The sequence below is a fragment of the Chinchilla lanigera genome, unplaced genomic scaffold (genome assembly GCF_000276665.1).
Source record: "Chinchilla lanigera isolate Chin_1 unplaced genomic scaffold, ChiLan1.0 scaffold00041, whole genome shotgun sequence".
NCBI lineage: Eukaryota > Metazoa > Chordata > Mammalia > Rodentia > Chinchillidae > Chinchilla > Chinchilla lanigera.
Genome location: NW_004955442.1, coordinates 19,839,504 through 19,860,258, shown reverse-complemented (window position 1 = coordinate 19,860,258; position 20,755 = coordinate 19,839,504).

The following is a 20,755-nucleotide window of genomic DNA, read 5'->3' as shown; positions in this document are numbered from 1 at the left end:
ACCTGATTGAGGAGAGTTGCACAGGAACGGGTTGTCTGATTCGTCAGCAGCTGAAGCCACCTGCAACAGAAGGCAATACAGAAGTTCTGGGACAGGTGCAGCTTCTGCTCCCAGCCTTACCCTCAGGGGTGCCCCCAAGATGTGAGCGGCTGAGGTCCACAAGGGCTGAGGGCCCTGTTGCTGCCCAGCATCTCAGCGTCCAGGCTGTGGACAGGTAGACACCACAATGTGCCTACTGCGCTCAGCTTTCTCCTGGGGCCTGCGCTGCCTGCCAGAAGTCTGGGGCAGCTTTTGAAACATAATTTTGGGGCGCTTGGGCCCCGCTTCCCTGGCTCACTAATGAGCGCGTCTTAAATGGGTGTTGTGAGGTTAATCCATTAATGATGGGAAGCCTTGGCTCCCTGCCTGCTAGAAAGTGCTTCCTGTTTTGGTTGCATCGCTGAGATTGAACCCAGGGCCTTGCATGTGCTGGGCAAGGGATCTATGCACGAGCTACACTCCCAGCACCTTGATATAACTATTATACTGTTATAAATGGAGTGTGAAAGCAAGAGTGAATGGATTTATGTCATAGCCTCTTCTGCCAGGCTGTGGACTTTGCACAGGTCACTGGACGTCTCTGATCTCAACTTCCTCATCTGTAACATGGGGTTGACACAAGAATAATAGAAGAGGATGCGTGGGGTATAATAGGCACTCAGCAAAAAGTCGGTTTTCTTTCCCCACTTCCTTTTCCTCACTCTGGTGAGCTTGTTCATAGACGTCCTGGTCAGACAAGGGCTCCGAGGCTCTGATAGGTAGACTTTCTGCGGTCACGCGGTCTGTCAGAACTGAGGGACTCTGCTGGTACTTTCCTAGGCTGGGGCCCTGGGCCGCTGTCATAGTCCTCCGGGCCTGCACCCCTCCTCCTATAGACTGCACCACGCACCCACCCGGTGCTCCTGGGCCCCTGTCCTAGGCCCAGGCTGGACTCGCACTGTGCTCTTGTCTGGAGCTGGAATTGATCCAAACATGGTCCATGTGGCTTCTCAGAAACAGCCACCAAGAGCTGCTTCTCCTGTGGTGGCAGCACAGGTTTAAAACTCTCAGAAGAAAAGGTCAGGAGAGAGAGAGGGAGAAAACCCATCCTCAAACCAGCTGCGCCTCTGTGGACTCCTCAGGTGCACTTGGTTTGGCTTGTTCCCTGTCTTCAAAATTAAAAGAACTCTCACCCCCAGGGAGCGGTTGGTCCTCTTGGGGACTGAGACTGAGACAGAGAAGCAGTGCGTGAAATACACAGAAGGAAGCAGAGTGTGGAGAGGGCTGCAGAGAGGAGCCCTCGAGGTGGGCGAGCAGGGGGTGGCGGGGCAGAACGGCACTGGGCCGGCCCTGGGACAGGGAGCACATCCATGTGGCTCTGAGGTCGCTGTGGGACTCAATGTCAGCTCCTGGGCTTCTCTGCCTCTTTGCACGAAATGCCATAGAGAAAGCCACAGGCCTTGAAGAGCGCCAGGCCTCAGGATTTTCAAACTGCCTTTTAACACAAAGGAACAGTGTCCTGGATAATCGCAATAAGGTATCCCACAGGTGAAGCAGGTCAGAGGCTGTTGGACAGGAAGCGGGGGCTGGAATTCTCTCCCACCTTGGAGCCCTCTAGCAGCTACTTTCAATGTCTGTGCCCTAAGGAGCTTCAGGGCAAATCCAGCCCCTTGCTTCCCAACTGGAGGGGTTGCTGTGAGGACAGCCTGCCCTCCACATCTGGGGCTCAGCACCCTCAGATTTAGCCACCTTGGATCAGAAATAGTTGGAGAAAAGTGGATCTGCACTGAGTATGTACAGGTTTTTTCTTGTAATTCTTCCCTGAACAATGCAATCTCACATCTATGTACATACTGGGTGTTGTTAGCAACCTAGAGATGACTTAAACAGAAGGAGAGCATGAGCCTAAGTTCTGTGCAATACACGCCGTTTTGTACAGGGGACTTGAGCACCTGTGAGGTTTGTAATCTGGGGCTGGGAGATTCCTGAACCGACTCCCCAGGCACCAAGAGGCATCTGAGCCATGTGAGGCAGAAGGGATGACTTCATACCTCTGCTCTGATCAAACCTCCACAGCCACCTGATAAGGTGAGGGTGGTACAGATCCCCATTTTGCAGATGAGGCAAGAAAAGTACAGGAAGGGTGAGTCCTCTCCCAAAGTCACCCAGCTCTGAATGGCAAATCCAGAATCCAGAGCCCAATGTGGCTGATTCCAGAGCCTGTAACACTAACTCCTGTGACCCTCCGGAAGTGAAAGCCTATTTCAGAGTCACCCAAGAGCTGAAGTCCAGGGCAAACAGCTGGCCTAGTGTGGAGGGACGCTCACAGCATGTGTGAGCCTGGAGATCTGTGTCCAGGATGTGCATCAGGCACTTGTTCTGGCTGTGTGGCAAGAGGGTGAGGGTGAGAGGTCGGAGAAATGGGAGGAGGAGGAGGAAGGATGCCTTAAACTCAGACTCTACAGCTTGTGCTTGAGCTGAAGGATCAAATCCTATCATTGATGCACATCAGCATGGGAACAATAGGCTCAGAGATCTTTATCACCAGTAATCCCAGGTGCTGGCTACTGCTCTAGACACCTTATAAGGAAGATCTTAGCCATCACAGAACCTTTGTGAGAGAGGATAGTGTTGTCTTAATGTTACAGATGAGGTTGTTGAGGTCCAGAGCATGAAGTGTTTGGCCCAGGTGAAGTGATTGCTGAGTGGGTGAGGTACCATTTGAGTTCAGCAAGGGTTAGCTTCTAGGCCAACATGAGTGTGCCAATTAAATGGCCATGCAGTGCTGCATAACAAGCATCCCCAGTGTCTCAGTGAATAATCAGTGTGTATGGAGCTCATGTATCTACTGGGATGAGCTGAGGCAGGATGGACTCAGCTTGGCAGCTGTGTTCTGGCTCACTTGTCTCTATCCTCTCCTGGTATTCGTGGACTAGCCTGGAGCTGGCTCTCCCTTGCTGATGCAGGACAGCAAGAAGCTGAGCAGAAATTCATGCGATATCTTGAGGTCCAGACACAGGGCTGGCTGACAGTGACTCCTGCTCATTCCATTGTCCTGAGCAAGTCAAGGACCAAGTACAGCGAGGATGGATGGGGAAGGGTCCACCATACTTCCTTATAAAGGGGCACAATCCAGGGACAGGTGCAGAGTTAGAAGTGAGTCACATCCTACCATTTTTCCTCTAGGTCCACATGTTCCCCAGACTCTCTTTAATTCTCTTCTCTGGTCTATTGGCTGGATTCATCCACCCTCTTTCAATGCAGAGTAGGTAGTAGGTGGTGCCATGCAACATCCAAGCAGATATCATTGTGCTACTCAGGGTTCACCACCATGATGAAATACCTGAGGTAATTAACTTAAAAGGAGAAAAGGTTTACTCTGGCTCATAGTTCCAAAGGTTTTAGCCTTTGGTGGATCTCCCCCATTGTTTAGGACTGTGCTGAGTCCAGATATCGTGGTGTAGCACACGGTGGAGGAAGAAGTAAAGAGGAAGAGAAAGGGACTAGAGTCCCAACTTCCCCTCAAGCTCCCCAAGGACCTAACTTCCTCCCACCATGCCCCACCCCCTAAAGTTCCCACCACTGCCCAACTGTGCCACCAGCTGGGGACCAGCTCAGCACATGAGCTTTTGAGGTCATTCAAAATCCAAGCCATAGTACTCATACACACCATGTGGCTTCCGCTTGCTGTCTTGAGGATCCCTCACTCTGGGCCGTGTTGTGAAGACACTCAGACAGTGCTGTGGACAGGCTAGATGGTGAGGACCTCAAGTCTCCAAGTAGCAGTTGTGTGGCCACCATCTTGGAGGCAGAGCCCAAGCCCCAGCCACATTCCCCCTTGCAGCTTCATGAAAGGCCTAGAGTCAGAACTGCCAGACCTGAGTTGCTCCTGAATTCCTGGCCCTCAGGAACTCGGAGACAAATGCTTCTTGTTTCCCATTGCCAAGTTCTGGAGTAATTTCCTATGCAGCCGTCGGTAATGAATGTACTCACCCCTTCACTGCTGCTTCTGGGCCCATAGGACAAGTGAGGCTTTGCTGGAAGCTGTTGGCTTTGTCTTCTCCCCAGAGAAACAACAAAATCCCAACAATTTACCAAGATTAGGAGACCAAAAATACCCACAGTAAACTGCACTTGTTAAGAAACATCTGCTCCTGAACTGCCCAAAAGGAATGAAAATGTCTCGGAAGATGGGGGCAGCTGTGTAGGAATTGATGCCAGCTCCCAGAAGACTCATCTTGTCACTTGGGTCTCTCCATGGAGTCCAACCAGAAAGATGAATCCAGAGATCTGATGGTTATATTAAAAAGACAGGTCAGTAGCTGGTTGCTGAGGGGTATGTGCAGCCCCATAGAAGTTACTTATCCTTACCAACTCCCTACTATGATCCAGGTCAGGGTGGGCACTGAAAACTCTTGCCGTGAGGACCAGGGGTGGGGTGTTGGGAGACTTTGGCTTAAGGACCAGGATTAAAGGCTGAGAAAGAGAATGGCATGGTGCTTAACAGCACCTGGACAGGCCTCAGTTTTCATCCTGGTAATGATGTTTACTGGCATGTATGGAAGGCATGGTGCCAAGCCCATGGTGCTATTGGGAGAAGGTGGAGACCTTAGGGGGTGGGGCATAGTGGGAGGAAGTTAGGTCATTGGGGCTCTATATCATGTGAAGAAATATTGTCTGAGACCTGGCAAGGGATCAGAGATCCCCACGATGTTGTTTAAACTTCTGTTTATGGTCACAACTGAAGTCTATCCAGAGTTTATTTTGGGTATCTGATTAGTAAGTGTTCTCCAGAGATACACATATACATACATATCTATGTAGATCTAGAAGCTTGCACAAAGATGGAGGCTGAGATCTTAAGGCCACCAGCTGTAGACCCCAGCAGAGACAATGGTATGGATCCTGCTCCTAGTCTGAAGGCCTCATAACCAGCAGCAGGATCAAGATCCAAGAAGAGCTGATACTTCAGTTCAAATTCAAAGGCAGGAGAAGACCAATGTCCTAGTGCAAGCAGCGGGCAGAAGAGTAGGCCCTCTTACTCAGCTTTCCTGTTCTCTTCAGCTCCTCAACTGATTGGACGTGGCCCACTAACACACATTAAGGAACACAGTCTCCTTCACTGGGTCTACTGAATCAGCTGTTAATCCTGTCCCAAAACCCCCTCATGGATACACCCAGAATACCATTTGACCAACTGCCTGGGTGCCCTGTGGCTCAGACAAGTAGGGCTCATACAATTAACCATCCCAGTATCTCATTATGTAATGTGATACCTTCCCTTACTTGTTTTAAATGCATTTGGTAGAATTTGCTGGCAATCAAGAATCTTGATTGATTAAAGTGCTTATTTCGCAGGGATATTGACAAGAAAATGAGCTCTTGCATAGCACAGTGCCTGGGGATAGTAAGCCCTCAACAATAATAATCATCAATGCATGCTGTAGGGAAGTATCACAGGAACAAGATTTCCCCCATCTTGCTCCTACTTCTCCCCAGAATTCTGAAGTCAGACCATGGGCTGACATCTCTCCTTCTTGCATCACATCTTGACTTTTCTTGCCCAAAAATTGGCCCAGTGGCCCCAGCAAATGGAACAGACCCTCTGAAGTGTGGGAAAACTCAATGTTCCCAGTTTGTCTGGCACCACGGTTGATAAGACAGAGTAGAGGGACCTGGGGCATCCTTCCTCAAGGGTCTGGTCCACTGCATCATCTAATTTGAATGGCAGATGCCAACCATTACATCTGTCTGCCTTTTTCTCTTTTCATTTTCTGCAAACATTTCTGATCTTCCTCAACCTGATGGATACCCAAGAAGGTACTGATCCCAAGCTGTACTGGGGTTAGCAGAATGGAAGTCACATTAAAAGCTTACAAGTGGGGCTGGGGATTTAGCTCAGCGGCACAGCGCCTGCCTGGCAAGCGAAAGGTCATGAGTTTGATTCCCAGTACTGGAAAAAAAAACCCAAAAAAGTAAAAATAAAAATAAAATAAAAGCATACAAGTGAGCTTTTCCTGAATGTCTCTTTGTAGGTACAGGTGATGTCTTGGTTCAGGTCACCAGCATCCCTACCTTGGGGGGCCATGTCTCCACACTCCCATGGTACCTCAGGGCTGTTTATCCCTGTCTGTTGCCTTCCTTGCTGAGGTGGAGATCCTGTGGCCAGAGTGAGCCAGTCTGAACACTCACATCCTTGTCCTTAGGACTGCCTGTCTCCATTCTTCCTGCTTTGTACACAGAGATGTTACACCAGGAAGGAAGAAGAGAGAGGGAGAAAGAACTGTGTGTCATCCTCACGGGAGGGTGTTACGTGGAGCACCTGAATCTGCCTATGCCTGAAGCAAGCTAAAGTTTCCCCCTCTTGCTTAAACCTATTGGAGATGAAACAATGATTTGTGGCTGTTCCTTATTCCTTAAGCTCGCTTGAAAATTGGTTAGGAGGTAAAAATGTGTCAGTTTGGGCCAGGCTAAGCTGAGCTTTCAGTGTCAGATGGCCAAGGCTCCAGCTCTCCTTTTGAAGCCTGGAAGTCTGCCCTGCTGACTTTAAATTGGGAAGACTTGGCTTTGAGCTTCAAATCTGCACTCTCTGAGCCTCAGTTTCCTTCATAAACTACATCCATAGCACCTGCCTCCTGGGGCAAGAAAGGGATCAAATAAGGTCATGTGCAGCTTGGATGCTGGCACAGACGAAGGGCCCCGCCTGCAGGAGGGGGCCCCGTCCTCAAGGATGCCAGCCCACTCCATCCCCCTCCGTGTGACCCACTTTTTCTTCCAGTTTGGCCACATGCCCAGCTCCTGGCCTATTTTAGGTGCACCTCTTTTTGTTACAGGGAAAAAAAGACTTACACAAGCTACCTTCACACTGAGTTTATTGTGGGGCTGAAGGGCCGAAGTAGGGAGGAGGCAGAGAGAGGAAGAGCCTCGGGATGGAGCTGTTGTGATAGGGAAGAGGTCTGCTCTGTTGGAAGGAAGGGGTCTACCTGTCCCTGCAGGAAGTGCCCAGTCCTGCCTGGGTAGGAATAGTACCTCAGGAAGAACAGGGAGCAGAGTGGTCCAAGGCAAATCCTTCCCTGCACTTATAGGGAGGAGATGAATGTTTTGTTGTGAATAACGTATGTTCAAGTTTTACAGCACCCAGGACCATTAAGACTACTTCAAGAGAAGATAGGGGCTGGGATATCCAAAGGGAAGAGTGTGTGGAGTGACTGTGATTTATTATCCAATCCAGGACACTTTGAAAAAGCAAAGGAGCACTGTGAAGAACTTCACAGAGATGATAAGCAAAGATTGGCTAGACAAGCCAGGACACAGGGTTGCTCTAACAGCACAATGTCTGGCAAGAAAGGGATGGAGAAAGTGGGTGCCCAGGTTGGGGAGCAGTCCAAGAATGTAGCTGCTGCCCTGCAAGTGCCAGGTTCATGGGTTGAGGGCTGGAACCTATCATATTTCCTGCTGTATAGGTGGCAGACTTTCAGGTATGTATTTCTTTCTTTCTTTCTTCTTCTTTCTTTCTTTTTTTTTTCTGGTCCTGTCTTTTTGAGACAGGGTCTTGCTATGCAGTCCAGGCTGCCCTTAAACTCACTATGTAATCCAGACTGGCCTTGAATGCGCAATGATCCTCCTGCCTCAGCCTCCCAAGTGCTGAGATTACAGGTGTGCGCTACTATGTCCAGTTCAGGTATGTTTTAATCCGGGGCCTCAAAAGGTGTAATCAGGATCCTGATTCTATCTCTCTTTGCTCATGGAAAGTTACTTCACCTGCAACCAAGGCCTTTCCACTGGACTTCTTGGACCCACACCCTGGGAGGCTTGAGACCACAGTAGATGCCCATGCAATGGCAGGTAATGGAGAGAAACTCCCCACCCAGACACTTGGAGGAGGAGGAGGCCTGAGCTGAGCTCTCACTCCCATCTGAGCCAGCGTGGCCCCCTCTCCCTGGGACAAAGCAACTCTTGGTATGGTATTTATGTGCTCAAACCTCAGTTCATGCTCGGGCACCCCCCAGCTTCCTCCCCCTCTCCAGCCCTCTACTCCTGATGTCCCTCTTTCACGCTTCCTCGGGGATCCCCAGTCCTGATGTTGTCCATAATATTACTCCTTGGCTCAAAGCTTGGCAATCTTGAAACAGTCTTTTCCGCCCCCACTAGGAGCCCCACTGATGCTCTTGTTCCTGGGAGATGGCAGGCCGCTCCATGTGGCAGATGTATGTCTTTCCATCCAGCTAATTACTCCCCTCTCCCCTTGTACATGGGAACAGTGCCCCTGTTTCAGCAGGGTGCAGACCCCTGCTCACTCCAATCTCCAATCTCCATGCTTTCAAGGACACAGACTCCACCCCTTGGACATTCCTTCTCCCTGGCCACTGGGGATAGGGGTCAGTCTGCATCTGTGTGTGGCTGGGGGTCCTGAGAAGGGCATCCGGCTTCTTTTTTGATGCTTGTGGAATGACGAAGATGGATGTTATGTTGCTTTTGATAAGAGATGTACACATGCAGGTAACTCCAAGGATGTCAAATTGAGAAGCCCTTTTTTTGTCTTTTTTTTTGGTTGGGGTACTGGGAATCGAACTCAGGACCTTATGTTTGCCAGGCAGGCGCTTGTGCCACTGAGCTATACCCCTGGCCCCAAATTGAGAAGCAGAGAAAGAGAAGCAGAGTCCCAGTGACACCATTTGAGCCTTTACATCAAGCCACACCTAAAAATCTGCCCTTCAGCAGTTTAAACACAGAAGCTAATGAATACCCCTTTCTCTGTTCAGGTCCTCTGCTACCTGTAATGAACAGAGTTTTAGCTGCAGCTTAGGACCCAGGGCCAAGAGGATGTTCAAGCTTCTGGTAAAGGGGTTGTGTTGTTTTGGGATATTTTGCAAGGTGAAACAATATAATACAGGACACACATTTTATAAGATTGTTTATAATAGTCACCCAGAGAATGGTATACAAAAGAGTGCAGGAAATCTGTCCACATACTAAGACCAAGGAATCTAGCCGAGGCCCTGGATCCCACAGAAATGTCCTGCATGAGTCCAGCTGAAGACCTAGAGCTCATAACAGTGCCTCCCACAAGTCCAACTGGAGGTCTAGAGCCCATGACAATGTCTCATGCAGGCCTGTTTCGCGGATCTGCGCTGGGAAGGCCCAAAGGTCAGTGGTGGAATCTAGCAAGTCTGTGCCAGTGGGATGAAGGATTGGTGCTAGCAGGCTGAGGGATCTACACTGGAGCCAGGAAGTGATGTGCAAAATAAGAACCAGAGCTCCCCTGAAAGGTACCACAGCCATCCTCAGCTACAGTGAGGTCCCGAGCTCCTCCAATGATGAAGGTGGCTGAGTTTCCATCAGAGAAGCCAACACAGCAAGCTTCTTCGGGAGACTGGCAGTGCACCATCTTCCCCTCTGGAGCCAGGAAGTAATATTCAGAGTGAGGACCAGAGCTCCCCCAAAGTGAACCAAAGCCATTCTCAGTGCCAACAAGGTCCCAAGCTCCTCAGGGGATGAAAACAGCCATGTTCATCAGGATAGCCAGCATGACGAGTTCCCCCAACAGGACCAATAGCTCCTTACAGCTTCTACCAACTCCCAACAGCCTCTCTCAGCTCCCAACAGCCTCACTTCTTCTTCTCCAGTTTTGCCTCTTATGCTGCTGGCAACAATCCCCAGGTGGACCTCCCACTCCTGGCACCACGCTTACTCAGTTCAACAGGGGGTTATAAGCTGACCACCAGTTGTCAATCCACTACAGGGGTGAATGAATTATACAGCTGTTCACACAAATTTCTGACCCCTTCCCTCCCAGAGGGTGAATTTCCAGGCTCTACTTAAAGCTATTGACCCACACCTTGCTATTCACTGCTTGTTGCTCGTGCAGAGTCCCTTCCTGGCAACGTTATGAAGTAGGTCGTTTGTTTCTGAAGCTCCATTGTCCGATTTGACTTTCCTTTCTGCAGCCCTGACCTAACAAGTGGCTCTGTGCCCTGTTTTGTGAGTATCTTGGCCCTCTGGAGCTCAATGGCTCCTCACCTCAAGGTCTCAAACCCCACTGCTGTCTCCAAGGCCCTGCATGACCGTGCCCCAACCTCCCTGTCCATCCTTCATCACCTCCCATCACACTGGCATCTTCTCAGGCCTTCGACTGCATCCAGCTCTCCATCCACTGGGGCCTTTGCAGATGCTTCTGCATCTTTAGCTAGTTGTCCTTTCACAGTCCTTTGGGTCTCAGCTGAAACGCCACTTCCCCCAGTAAGACCTTTACAGCCTCAGTGTAGGCGGCCTGTTAGCACCTGCCACTCCACACCTAAACAGTTCTCAGGGCCTGTGACAAAGTCTGGCAAGTAGTGAACCTCAGAAAGATCTGGGTGAGTGAGGTGAGCAGACATGAGTCCCATGGGCAGGCGGTATGGATGGGAAACCGAGAGAGGCAGAGACTTACCCGTGTCACACAGCAAGGCAGTGACAGTGTAGACACTGGAAGCCACCACTTGCATGGTGCTCTTAATAGTTCCATTGGTTGCTGCCCCTGCCTTGGCCTGCATGTGCATCTCTGCTGGCATCCCAAGAGGCTTCTCGGAGACTCTGGTGGCCCTGCTGAAGCTAGAGAGAGCTGGGGCTGGAGGGGGTGATGTAAGCCTGCAGAAGCACAGGTGTGCCTGTCAGGGCTGGTGAAGACACACTGGGTTAATGTTTACCCCATTCCTGGGGACTTGAGTCATAAGACCAAGATCAGGTATAAGGAGAGTGACCTTGGGTGAGACTCCATGTGCTGATGGGCCTGGTGTTGCTACAAAGCCTGAACAAAGCAGGCAGAAGTCCCTGAATGCAGTACTCTCCCCTCCCATGGCCCTCCCATGGCTCACAGGGACACTCAGGTTCCAGTCCCTGCTTTGCCATCTGTCAGCTGTGTGACCTTAGACAAGTCCCCTTGCTACTTTGAGTCTCTGCTTGCCCTTTTGTGAAAGAGGAATATTACTAGGATCATTCTCATAAGGTAGTAATGAGAAAGAAATTAGAAAATAGCATGTGCTTATCCAGCACTGCCTGACCTAGAAAAGAGACTCAGAATGTGTCCCCTGGGTAGTGGCCTAACATGCTGCACCCACAGGGAAATTCTCATGTTTGTTTCTTTCTTTATTTTGTTATCATTTGAATCTCCTTCCAGACTGAAAACTACATTAGGATAGGTTCCTAATAGATCTTGATCACCAGTGAATTCCTGGGAGGCTGGCAGGCACACAGGAAGCATCATTAAATGTTAAATAGATGGATAGGTTGGATAGGTGGATGGATGGATGGATGGATGGATGGATGGATGGATGGATGGATGGATGAGTGGTTAGGTGATGTACATATGCATAGATGAATGTGTGGATGGGTGAGTGGGTGGGTGGATAAATGGATAAAAGGATGCATAAAGAGCTGGGTGACTGGTTAGAGGTGAGGATGGCTGATGGTTGGGAAGGTGAAAGGATGCATGGATGACAGGGTAGCTGGGTGGAGGGGAAGATGGTAGGTGGAATGGGATGTCTGAGTGGATTTGTAAAAGCAATAGAAGCCTTGGTTCCTGAGTCCTGTTCATGTCTTGATTCTCTCTCCTTTCATCTTGGGTTCAAGGGTAAGTAGCTCTCAGTGCAAAGAACAACAGGGGACAGGGGACACTCTCCCCTTAGGCATTATTTTTGGTTTTGTGCCACAGGGGTCAGTGTGTCCAACAACAAAGCCAGGTCTTCTCTTGCTGAAGGAGAGAGCTGGCGCCTCTGTGTGGGCAGCAGGGCAGTGGGTGCTCATTTGTTTGGTTTAGCAGCTCTTTGAGTCAGACTTCTTGTTGCCAGGAATGGGTGACCTTTTCTCAGAGCTCTGGGCCTGGTGCCAAGCTGAGAGTGCAGTTCCCTCTGCTCAGGGCTCTGCTCATGCAGCTGCGTCCCGCAGAGCTTCAGGTCCCACTGGCTCCCCTGTTGACACCAACTGTGTGCATAGGAGGCTGTGCAGGAAAGCGAGTCACATGGGCCTGGGAACGAGACCAGGGAGAAGTGGGGGAAATGCCCACAGTACAGGCTGGGACATCAAGTTCCGGGTAGGTCAAGGCCATAATAACCCCACAGTGACCCTCCCTTTGGGCCTCCATGTGTTTGCCTCGTGCTTTATGTGCCTCCTCCCTCTTGACTCTAGGACTTGCTTTGACCAGTGTTATGTCACAGTGACCCGTAGGCTTTCCCAGACTATGTACTATGGGGTACAGAGTGCCTTGTCTTTCTGAAACCCCAGGCCGCCAGTGCTGCCAACAAATGCCCCGTCTCATCTGTGTAGACTGGACGTCACATGGAGGAAACTGGCCTCGAGACAGCCTGCTGCCTGGCTGGAGTGCAGTTGTGTGGACCCTGTGGCCCAGCTGCCACTGCCTGCACAATGAGTCCAGTCACAGCCGGCAGAAAGCCCGTGCCAGCAACCCAGGGCATAGAGAGACCCAAGGTACGGTTTGTTTGTTTTCTTATGTGTTTGTTTTGCAGTACTGGGTATTGGATCCAGGGCCCGGCATATTCCAGGCAAGTGCCAGACCACTGAGCTACACTTCCAGCCCTTTCTACTTTTTATTCTTGAGACAGGGTCTTGCTGAGTTGCTCAGACTGACCTTGAACTTGCAATCCTTCTGCCTCAGCCTCTCAAGTACCTGGGGCTACAGGTATGGGCCACCACAACCAGCCAAAGCACTGTTGTTTCAAGGAGCATTTGGAGTGGTTTGCAAAGCAGCAGAGGCCAATGAAATGCTTCTGAAACAAATAGCTCCAAAGCTCAGGGGCTTTCACAAGAGATTTCATTTTTCATGTATATTCCGATGCAGTGTGGGTGCAGATCCTGGGTGGGGCTCCTGCTCCTGCTATCCCTGCAGGACCTCAGTTTCTTCTGTACCATCTTTTAAGGTCCCACCACTGAACCTGTAACTAAATAGAGGACATGGAGGAGGCCAGGAGCCATGGGAGTGGCTCTGTCACACCTGCCACCATTCCTCTGAAGGGGCTCAGCCCCGTGACCAAGTTTTATGGCAAGAAAAGGGAGCCCATCAAGTAAAATCCTAGTCAGTCCCAGACACTGGACTCAGTGCTTCGTCCCCAGCACCACGCTGAGGACTCACAGCCAGCCTGCTCACCCACAGGGCTGCTCAGCTGCCCACCTTGAGCTGGAGCTGGAGTTTAGATGTACAACGTCCCCCAAAGATGCATGTGTCAAAGGCTTGGTTCTCAGGGTAGTGCTGTTGGTGGCGGTGGGGTGGACACTTTTAGGAGGTGGAGCCTAGTAGCAGAGCCTTAGTTACTAGGGGCATGGCCTTGATAGGAGATTGTGGGGCACTAGCCCCTTCCTTTCCCCCTCTGCTTGCTGGTCTTATGGAGAATAGTTTTGCTATGCCCTATGCTCCCATCACAAATCCTGCTTCCCTACAAGCCCAGAGCAATAGGGCCAGTCTTCTATGGACTACAGCCTCCAACACCATGAGGCAATGTAAACCTTCTCTCTTTATAAGTTGGTTGTTTCAGTAATCTTGTTATAGTGACAGAAAGCTGACTAACACATCCAGTGATGAACAGGATAGATATAGTTTGTGTTTCTCATGGAGCATACCTTCCAGGGAAAGAAATCGATCGGTAAGTGAGAAAAGTAATACATAAGTAATTTCAGAGAATGATACATTCCCTGAAACATGTATTTAGAGTGAAAGGTGTTGTTTGGGGTGGACAGGGGAACTTTTTCCGAGATGTTTGTAAATGAAGACCACGCTGTGAAAGCTTTCAGTTGTTCATTACCCACCTTCCTCTGCTCTCTGAGTAACAGCTACATTCTACCGCTGGATCCATCAACACTCCTGGCCATAGAAGCATGTTTCCTAGCTTGCCTGCAGACAGACATCTCGGATATGACGTAAGCATAAGTTGTTAGATGCAATTCCTTTTAAGTTCCTTAAAAGAGGCAAACTTGACCCAGAGTTAAGAATAATTTTGCCCTTTTTTCCTTCTTCCTGCCTATAATGCACCTGTGATTGTGCATTTTCCCATCAGGCCTAGGAGCTGGAGCTCTGTTTATTTCCTTACTCCTGAGCACAGGACAAGACCAGGGGCCTGGCAGGCTCTGTGCATGTCCTGCATAGTAAACGTGCACAGGCCTGAAAGAGGAGAAAGGAGGTGGGCTTCCCCCTCTACCCCCAGGTCTGCGAGTCCAAAAGAGTGCTAACAGGAAAGATCATTCTTCTTAGGCACTTGCTGCAGACTCATAGCATTGATCCGTCCAGTGCCTGGCCTCGCTCTGCCCACGTTCTTTGCAAGCACCTTACTATGATCTGAGCTGCTAAGAAAGACATAAGGAGCCCAGGTCTTGTGCCAAAAAACTTACCACCTGGGATTCCATATCTCCAATACTTCCTTTGTGCGAGATAAACCTCCAGCCTCTTTATACTACTATTGTTTGGGGTCCCTCTTGCTAAATGTAACTGGCAACTGACTCAGACAACACCATGGGATTTTAAGATGAGAAAATTGAAGCTTAGAAAGGTCAGCACCTCTTTTGAACTCATGAAGCAGACGGTGAAAAAGTTAGGACTTGAAATCAAGACTGTGAGGCCTGAGTCCGGTTTCAAGTTTATCTTAGCCTTCTTGGCTGGGAGCAGGAGGTACAGAAAGGAATCAGCCTACAGCATTGACTCCAAAAAGGACAGCGCTGACGGAGCCAGGGGCTACAGCCAAGAACTCAAGAATTTACTTAAAGTTCCACATTCTCCTTTGTTGGCTGTGTGGGTTGAGTCAGGCTCCGCAGTCCCAGCTGCCCTGGGTCATCTCTCCCTTCCCCACCAGGTGGCCACTGTCTCCCCATGCAGCTCTCTCAGTGCACCCCTGCAGGACCCTCACTGTGGCAGGACTGGGTGACCTGTCCTCCTGGGACCCTCTCTTGGAACACCCAGGTTCTTTGTTCCCAGTGCCAGGTTGAGCCAAGTGAGGCCAAGTTAAATGCAAAGACACTTAGGGAAAAAGATGTCGCTGAGGACCAAGGCAACACAGGAGTCGAGAGGCCAGGTTGAGTTGCGGGGGGCAGTTCCAGCCCACAACCCAGAGCCTGGGTCCCACATTCAAATCCTTCTCCGTCCTGTTTGGCTCCCCTGACCCACAATCCTTTATGCTGCCCTGAACTGTGGGGCCTGCAGGAATCTCCCCCATTGGAGGACTGTCCCTCATGGGGAGATCCCGGGGCCAGGCAGAGATCAGACAAGCTCAACAGACAGATTTGTGCAGCTCACAAAAGACATTTTAATTTCTGTATGGCCCGTGAAGCACATCGGTGATGCAGCTCTACACCTTTGGTGTGCCGTTCGCTCGGCCAAGAATACTTTCTGTCTGATTTGTGTACCGCCAGCTCTTTCCTACCCTGCAGATGGCAGGTGAAATGTCACCTCTTCAAAAAATACCCACAGGTCTGCAGCCACATCTACACACAAATGTCCTCAGTACCATTATTCACCAGACCCCACAGGCGAGGAGAGCCAAACATCCGTCCACTTCGAATGGGTCAGCACCATGCCCTCTGTTCACACCATGACTTACTACTCAGCAATACAGAGAATCCACGTCCTGATAACGCCAGTCTGGGAAGCCTGGATGTGGGAACCAAGGAAAGTGAGCCAGATGAAATCCCATCCCATTCATAGTCAGTGTCCAGAACAGGCAAATCAGTGTCCAGAGACAGGAAGTAGATTCCTGGTTTGTGGAGGGAGGGAAAGGAGAAATCAGGGAGTGAACATTAATGGGTACAGGGTTTCTTTTTGGGGATATTGCAATGTTCTAATACTAACTCATAGTGATGTTTGCACAATCTTGCAAATATATGGAGTTCTACCCTTTCACAGGGTGAATAGTATGAAAAGTGAATAATACCTCAATAAATCTGTTTAACAGAATGACACTTCCCCAGAGATAATTTGGTACACTTATAGGCATACCGTGTGTGTGTGTGTGTGTGTGTGTGTGTGTGTGTGTGTGTGTAGCCCTGCACATGTGTGGTCATCAGTTTTAGAGACAAGTTCCATGAGAGCTGTCTGCCTCATCACAGCCATACCCCCAGTGTTTACTGAAGGGATGGTTGTTGATTGAATATTTGTTGGTTGATGGAAGGAGTCCCAAGCAGTCTTTCCTGTTTACAAATGCAGAGGCTAAAGTCTCAAAGGACGAGGGGCTCTTCAGGATCTCAGCTTTTCGTGGCTGTGTTTAGCCACTTCAATTTTATTCTCCCTCAGTTGTTTTCCAAAGATTTGAAAGTCCAAAAAACACAGCCCAAAAGGAATAGATAGACTGCTGTGGACTTAGCAGTTACTCGACAAGGATAAATGATGTTGGGGGTCCCAGCTGAGTTAATAGGTGCTTGCTCTCTTTCACAACAATGCATGGTGTGCGGCCTTAATGCCTGTAAATGCCACCCTTGTCACTGCAAGGACCCTGCCTCTGCCAACTGGTGGCAGATGCTGCTTCAGGGAATGGGCTTGAGTGGGGGGTGGGGTCTGCCAACGCGGGCCCTGCTGTGGGAGCTGGTTGAAGGGGTACCGTCATCAGGCCCGGCCCCGTCTCAGCAAATTGCTCCTCAGTGAGCCAGCTGGCTCCCAGCCTGAGGAGCAGTGGGATCCTTTGTGCCTTGAAGTAATTAATTATGCCATATGGCAAGGAGAGGCGACAAGATTGATAGCAGAGGGAGCAGCAGACAGATGGCCCGGAGAGAAATGCAGATCTACACAGAGATAGGAAAACACCGTGTCCCAGACTCGCGCATGTGTGTGTGCGCGCGCGCACGCGTTTGGGTCCGGGGAACAGGAAAAAAAAGGATGCTTGGCTGGAACCCGAGGCTGGGCCACTCTTTTGAGACCATCCGCCACAACACGGCTCCTTTCTCCCCGCACTGAGATTTTTAATTCACTCTCCTGTCTTTGATGGAGACTGAGAATTGGGCTCCGTCTTCCAGGGTGTGTGTGTGGGAGGAGAGAGAAATGTGAATTGAGAGAGAGGAGGAGGAAATCCTGGATGAGCTCCCTGCGGGCTGCAGGGCTTCTGCCTTGGGCGCTCCGAGCCCTGCTCTGGTCCACACACACCTCAGGCTCTGCGTGGCCCAGGCAGAAGCCCCCCTTCCCTTGCTCCTCTCTCCAGCTCGGCTCTACCCATCTGGCAGCAGCAGTCTCCGTTTGGTGGGCATCTGGGGCCGGGTCACTGGCCCTGGACAAGGCCCTCCCCAGCCTCTTCCAAGGACCCTCTAGATTCCCTTGAGCGTCTCTGTACAGTACCCGGGCCTGCTATGGTCCTGACCTGGGTTCATCTCCTACACCTTCCCTGGCTCTCACCTAGGTCACTTCTGTCACGTTCCATGCCTCTAAGCCTTTGCAGAGGCTGTTCCCTCCTTTCCTTGCCCTGAAAATCTCCCTTCACCCCAGCTGTCAGGTCTCTTCCTCTGGGGCTCCTCTCTGATGCACTTGAACAGAGTTACCCCAACTCTCCTTTAGGCTGTCACCCAGGTTTGAGCCTTGTTCTCTGCTTGGATTTGATAGGCCCGAGTTCCCCACCAGGCCTGGGCGCTGGAGCTCTGTTTCTTCCTTTACCTCTGAGCACGAAGCTAAGCCAGGGCCCAGCCGTCTCTGTGCCAGTCCTGCAGAGCAAACATGCCCAGGCCTGGAAGAGGAGAGAGCGGGCGGCTTCTTGACCTGCGGCCGGGGCTGCTGGAGTTCAAAGCAGCGCTTACAGGAAAGAGCATTCTTCTGTGGTGCATAGAGCTGTATGGGTTGCCCTTCGGGGAAAGCTGAACCGCTAGAAGCTGCCTCCGGCATGCGTGACCAGGTTATGTTGTTTTTAAAAAGCCAGTGTTGACCCAGAGCTGAGAATGTCTATTTAGACAACACCTGGGACCCTCAGTTTAAATTCTTTGGTCCTACAGAGCTCACATCTTTCTAATCTTTTGTTTTAAGGGCCAGCCCTCCCAGGATTTGAAGACAAATACTTATTTCCCTATTCTCCATACCCCACCCTTCTCTCCCCTAAGCAAAGCATCCCAAGTGTCCTCAACTACACCTCACAAAGCTGCTTACATGCCTGCACCGTCTATCTGCACTTGTGCCTTTGCTCTTCCTTATAATTAGAAGAAGGAACGAACAAAGTTCAATATTCCAAGCATGGCATCATCACCTCCTTCTTTTGGATCCTAAACCTTTGTTAATCCAGCCTTAAAAGGTATTAGTTTTTGTGTTCATAACAATGCTCTCTTGACTTAACATTGAGTTTTCTCTGATCAAGCATCCATTTACTTTATTCCTAGAGCTTTTATAAAATCCATGTTATTACTTGTGCCATTTTCCAGACCTAAGTATAAAGCTTTATATTTATCCCCCGTAAATGTCATCTTCTAAGATCTGCCTTTTAACTTCTGTTTGGATCCTTCTTCTCAAATCCTTCATATTTTCAGTCTCTCATAGCACTTGGCCTACATCACACAGTTTAGCATATGACCTTTGTAGTGAATATGTGATATTCTTCCTACCCCGTATTGCTTCTAGTAATGAATTTTCTCTTGCAAATTCCCTGCCTCATTCCTTACTGAAGAACTTCAGATGGAATTGATTCTACCTCCATGTGACCAAGGTCTGGCCAATCAGATTCAAGACCAGCCCCCTCTCACTGTTTGACTGATGGACAGACACAGCCATCTGTGATAATTAATTGCGATGTCAACTTGAATGGCCCAGTGAGTTAGTGGCGCACAGTTCAGGCTGCGTCTGTGCATGATTGACACAGGACACAAACTGAGGAGGGAAAGCCCATCCCGGATGGGGTGCATGAGTCATACAGGCTTGCAACCTGGATGGAATAAAAAAAGAACGAAGAAGTTTCCCCTTTCTTTGTCCTCAGAGCTCCCGTCTTTGCCATTGCCCTTGGACATTATCTGTAGCTCCTTTAGGCTTCCAGAGCAGAGTCTTCAGCCTTCTGACACAGACCCTTCAGCTTTCTGATTCAGACTTGCACCAAACTGCAGTGAGCTCCAGGTCTTCAATTTTCACCTGGATCTTCCAGCTCTGCCGCACACAGGTGGCTCTTTTGTACTCTTACACCCCTGCTTTTGCAGGCAACCATTGTAAGCCTACCTAGAAAATCCTTTATACACATTTTATACTAAATCCATTCCTTTAGTGGCCCCCAACTGATAGACCACTTGACACATCATCCTTCGTTTCAGCCTGGAGGGCCTGGGAAAGGGGAAGGAGATGTTCCATTTCCCACCTGGCTGGTTACAGACATACACCCAACAGAAATACGTGTATGTGTTCAGCAAAGCCCTGCATATGAATGCTCATGGCAGCTTCATTCTCTACTAGGGGAGAGAGAGAGGGAGAGAGATCACACGTCCTTCAGTGGTAGAATGGGTCATCAAATTGTGGTGTTTTCATACAGTAGGATACTGTACAACGATAAATGAACAATTGCCTCACATAACAACATAGATGAATCACAAGCAAAATGCAGTCTGAAAGAAGCCAGTTGCAAAAGAATGGACACCGAAAGATTCTGTGTATACAAAGGCCAAAAACAGACAAAATCAATCTATGATGGTAGAATAGAATTGCCCTTGGTAGGGCAGGATGGTGATTGCAGAAAGCTCCGGCAGAAGGGGACAAAGGACACTGATTCTTGGGCTTGGGGCTAATTACAGAGATGTGTTTATTTGTGAAAATTTATGGAGGCATCATATACTTACGACCTGTGTACTTTTTCTGTATGTGCATTAGTGTTTGGTAAACTTTTACTTTAAAAAAAAAAAAAAAACTGGAAAATATTCAGACATTTCTGAATGAGGAATCCCAGCCCAGGCTACTTTCAAATACTCTTGCAGATACTGAGGTAGGTGAAAAGCCGGTGTGGATTTTTTGAACCAGGAGCTTAACTCCGTTTTTTCTTTACCCTAAATCTACATTACATTTTGTGGGCAGGAAACTGTGGTTCAAATCCAAGGGCAACTGTATTTTTTTTGCCCCTCTGAACAAGCATCATTTGGAAAATCATGTCACTTATAGCCACACCACCGGTGGTGCTTCAGCCACGGACATAGACCATCTGGCTCAGTCTGCACTTGACCTGCCTCCCTCATTCACTGGGGACACAGGCGTCTCCTGCTTACTGCCAGTAACCCACAGTTTTTCAAAGCTCATTTGTATATAGCGAATGCATACATGCTTTTGTTGTTGTTTTGTTTTTTTGAGACTGGGTCTCACTATGTAGTCCAAGCTGGCCTTGAACTCTCTATATAACTGAGGCTGGGCTTGAACTCATAGTATCCTCCTGCCTCAGCCACCTGAGTGCTGGGATTATAGGCATGCACCACCACGCCTTGCAAGATCCACACATTTTTAAGGGTACAGCTTGATAATTTTATGTATACAGCCAGCCTCCGGTTTAGGATGGTTCAATTTAGGATTTTTATTTTTATTTTTTTTATTTTTTTTTTTGGCTTTACAATGGTGCAAAAGCAATATGCACTTAGTAGAAATGCTACTTGAAATTTTGAATTTCAATCTTTTCCAGGCCTAGGGATATGCAGTATGATTCTCTTTTGTGACACACTGGGCAGTGGCAACCAGCTGCCGGCCTGCTGGCCACATTATCACTAGGGGGAACAGCTGACACGCTACAGCACACTGTGTTGCTAAGCTAGGGTGTTGGGTACCAGGGCTATTCAACATATT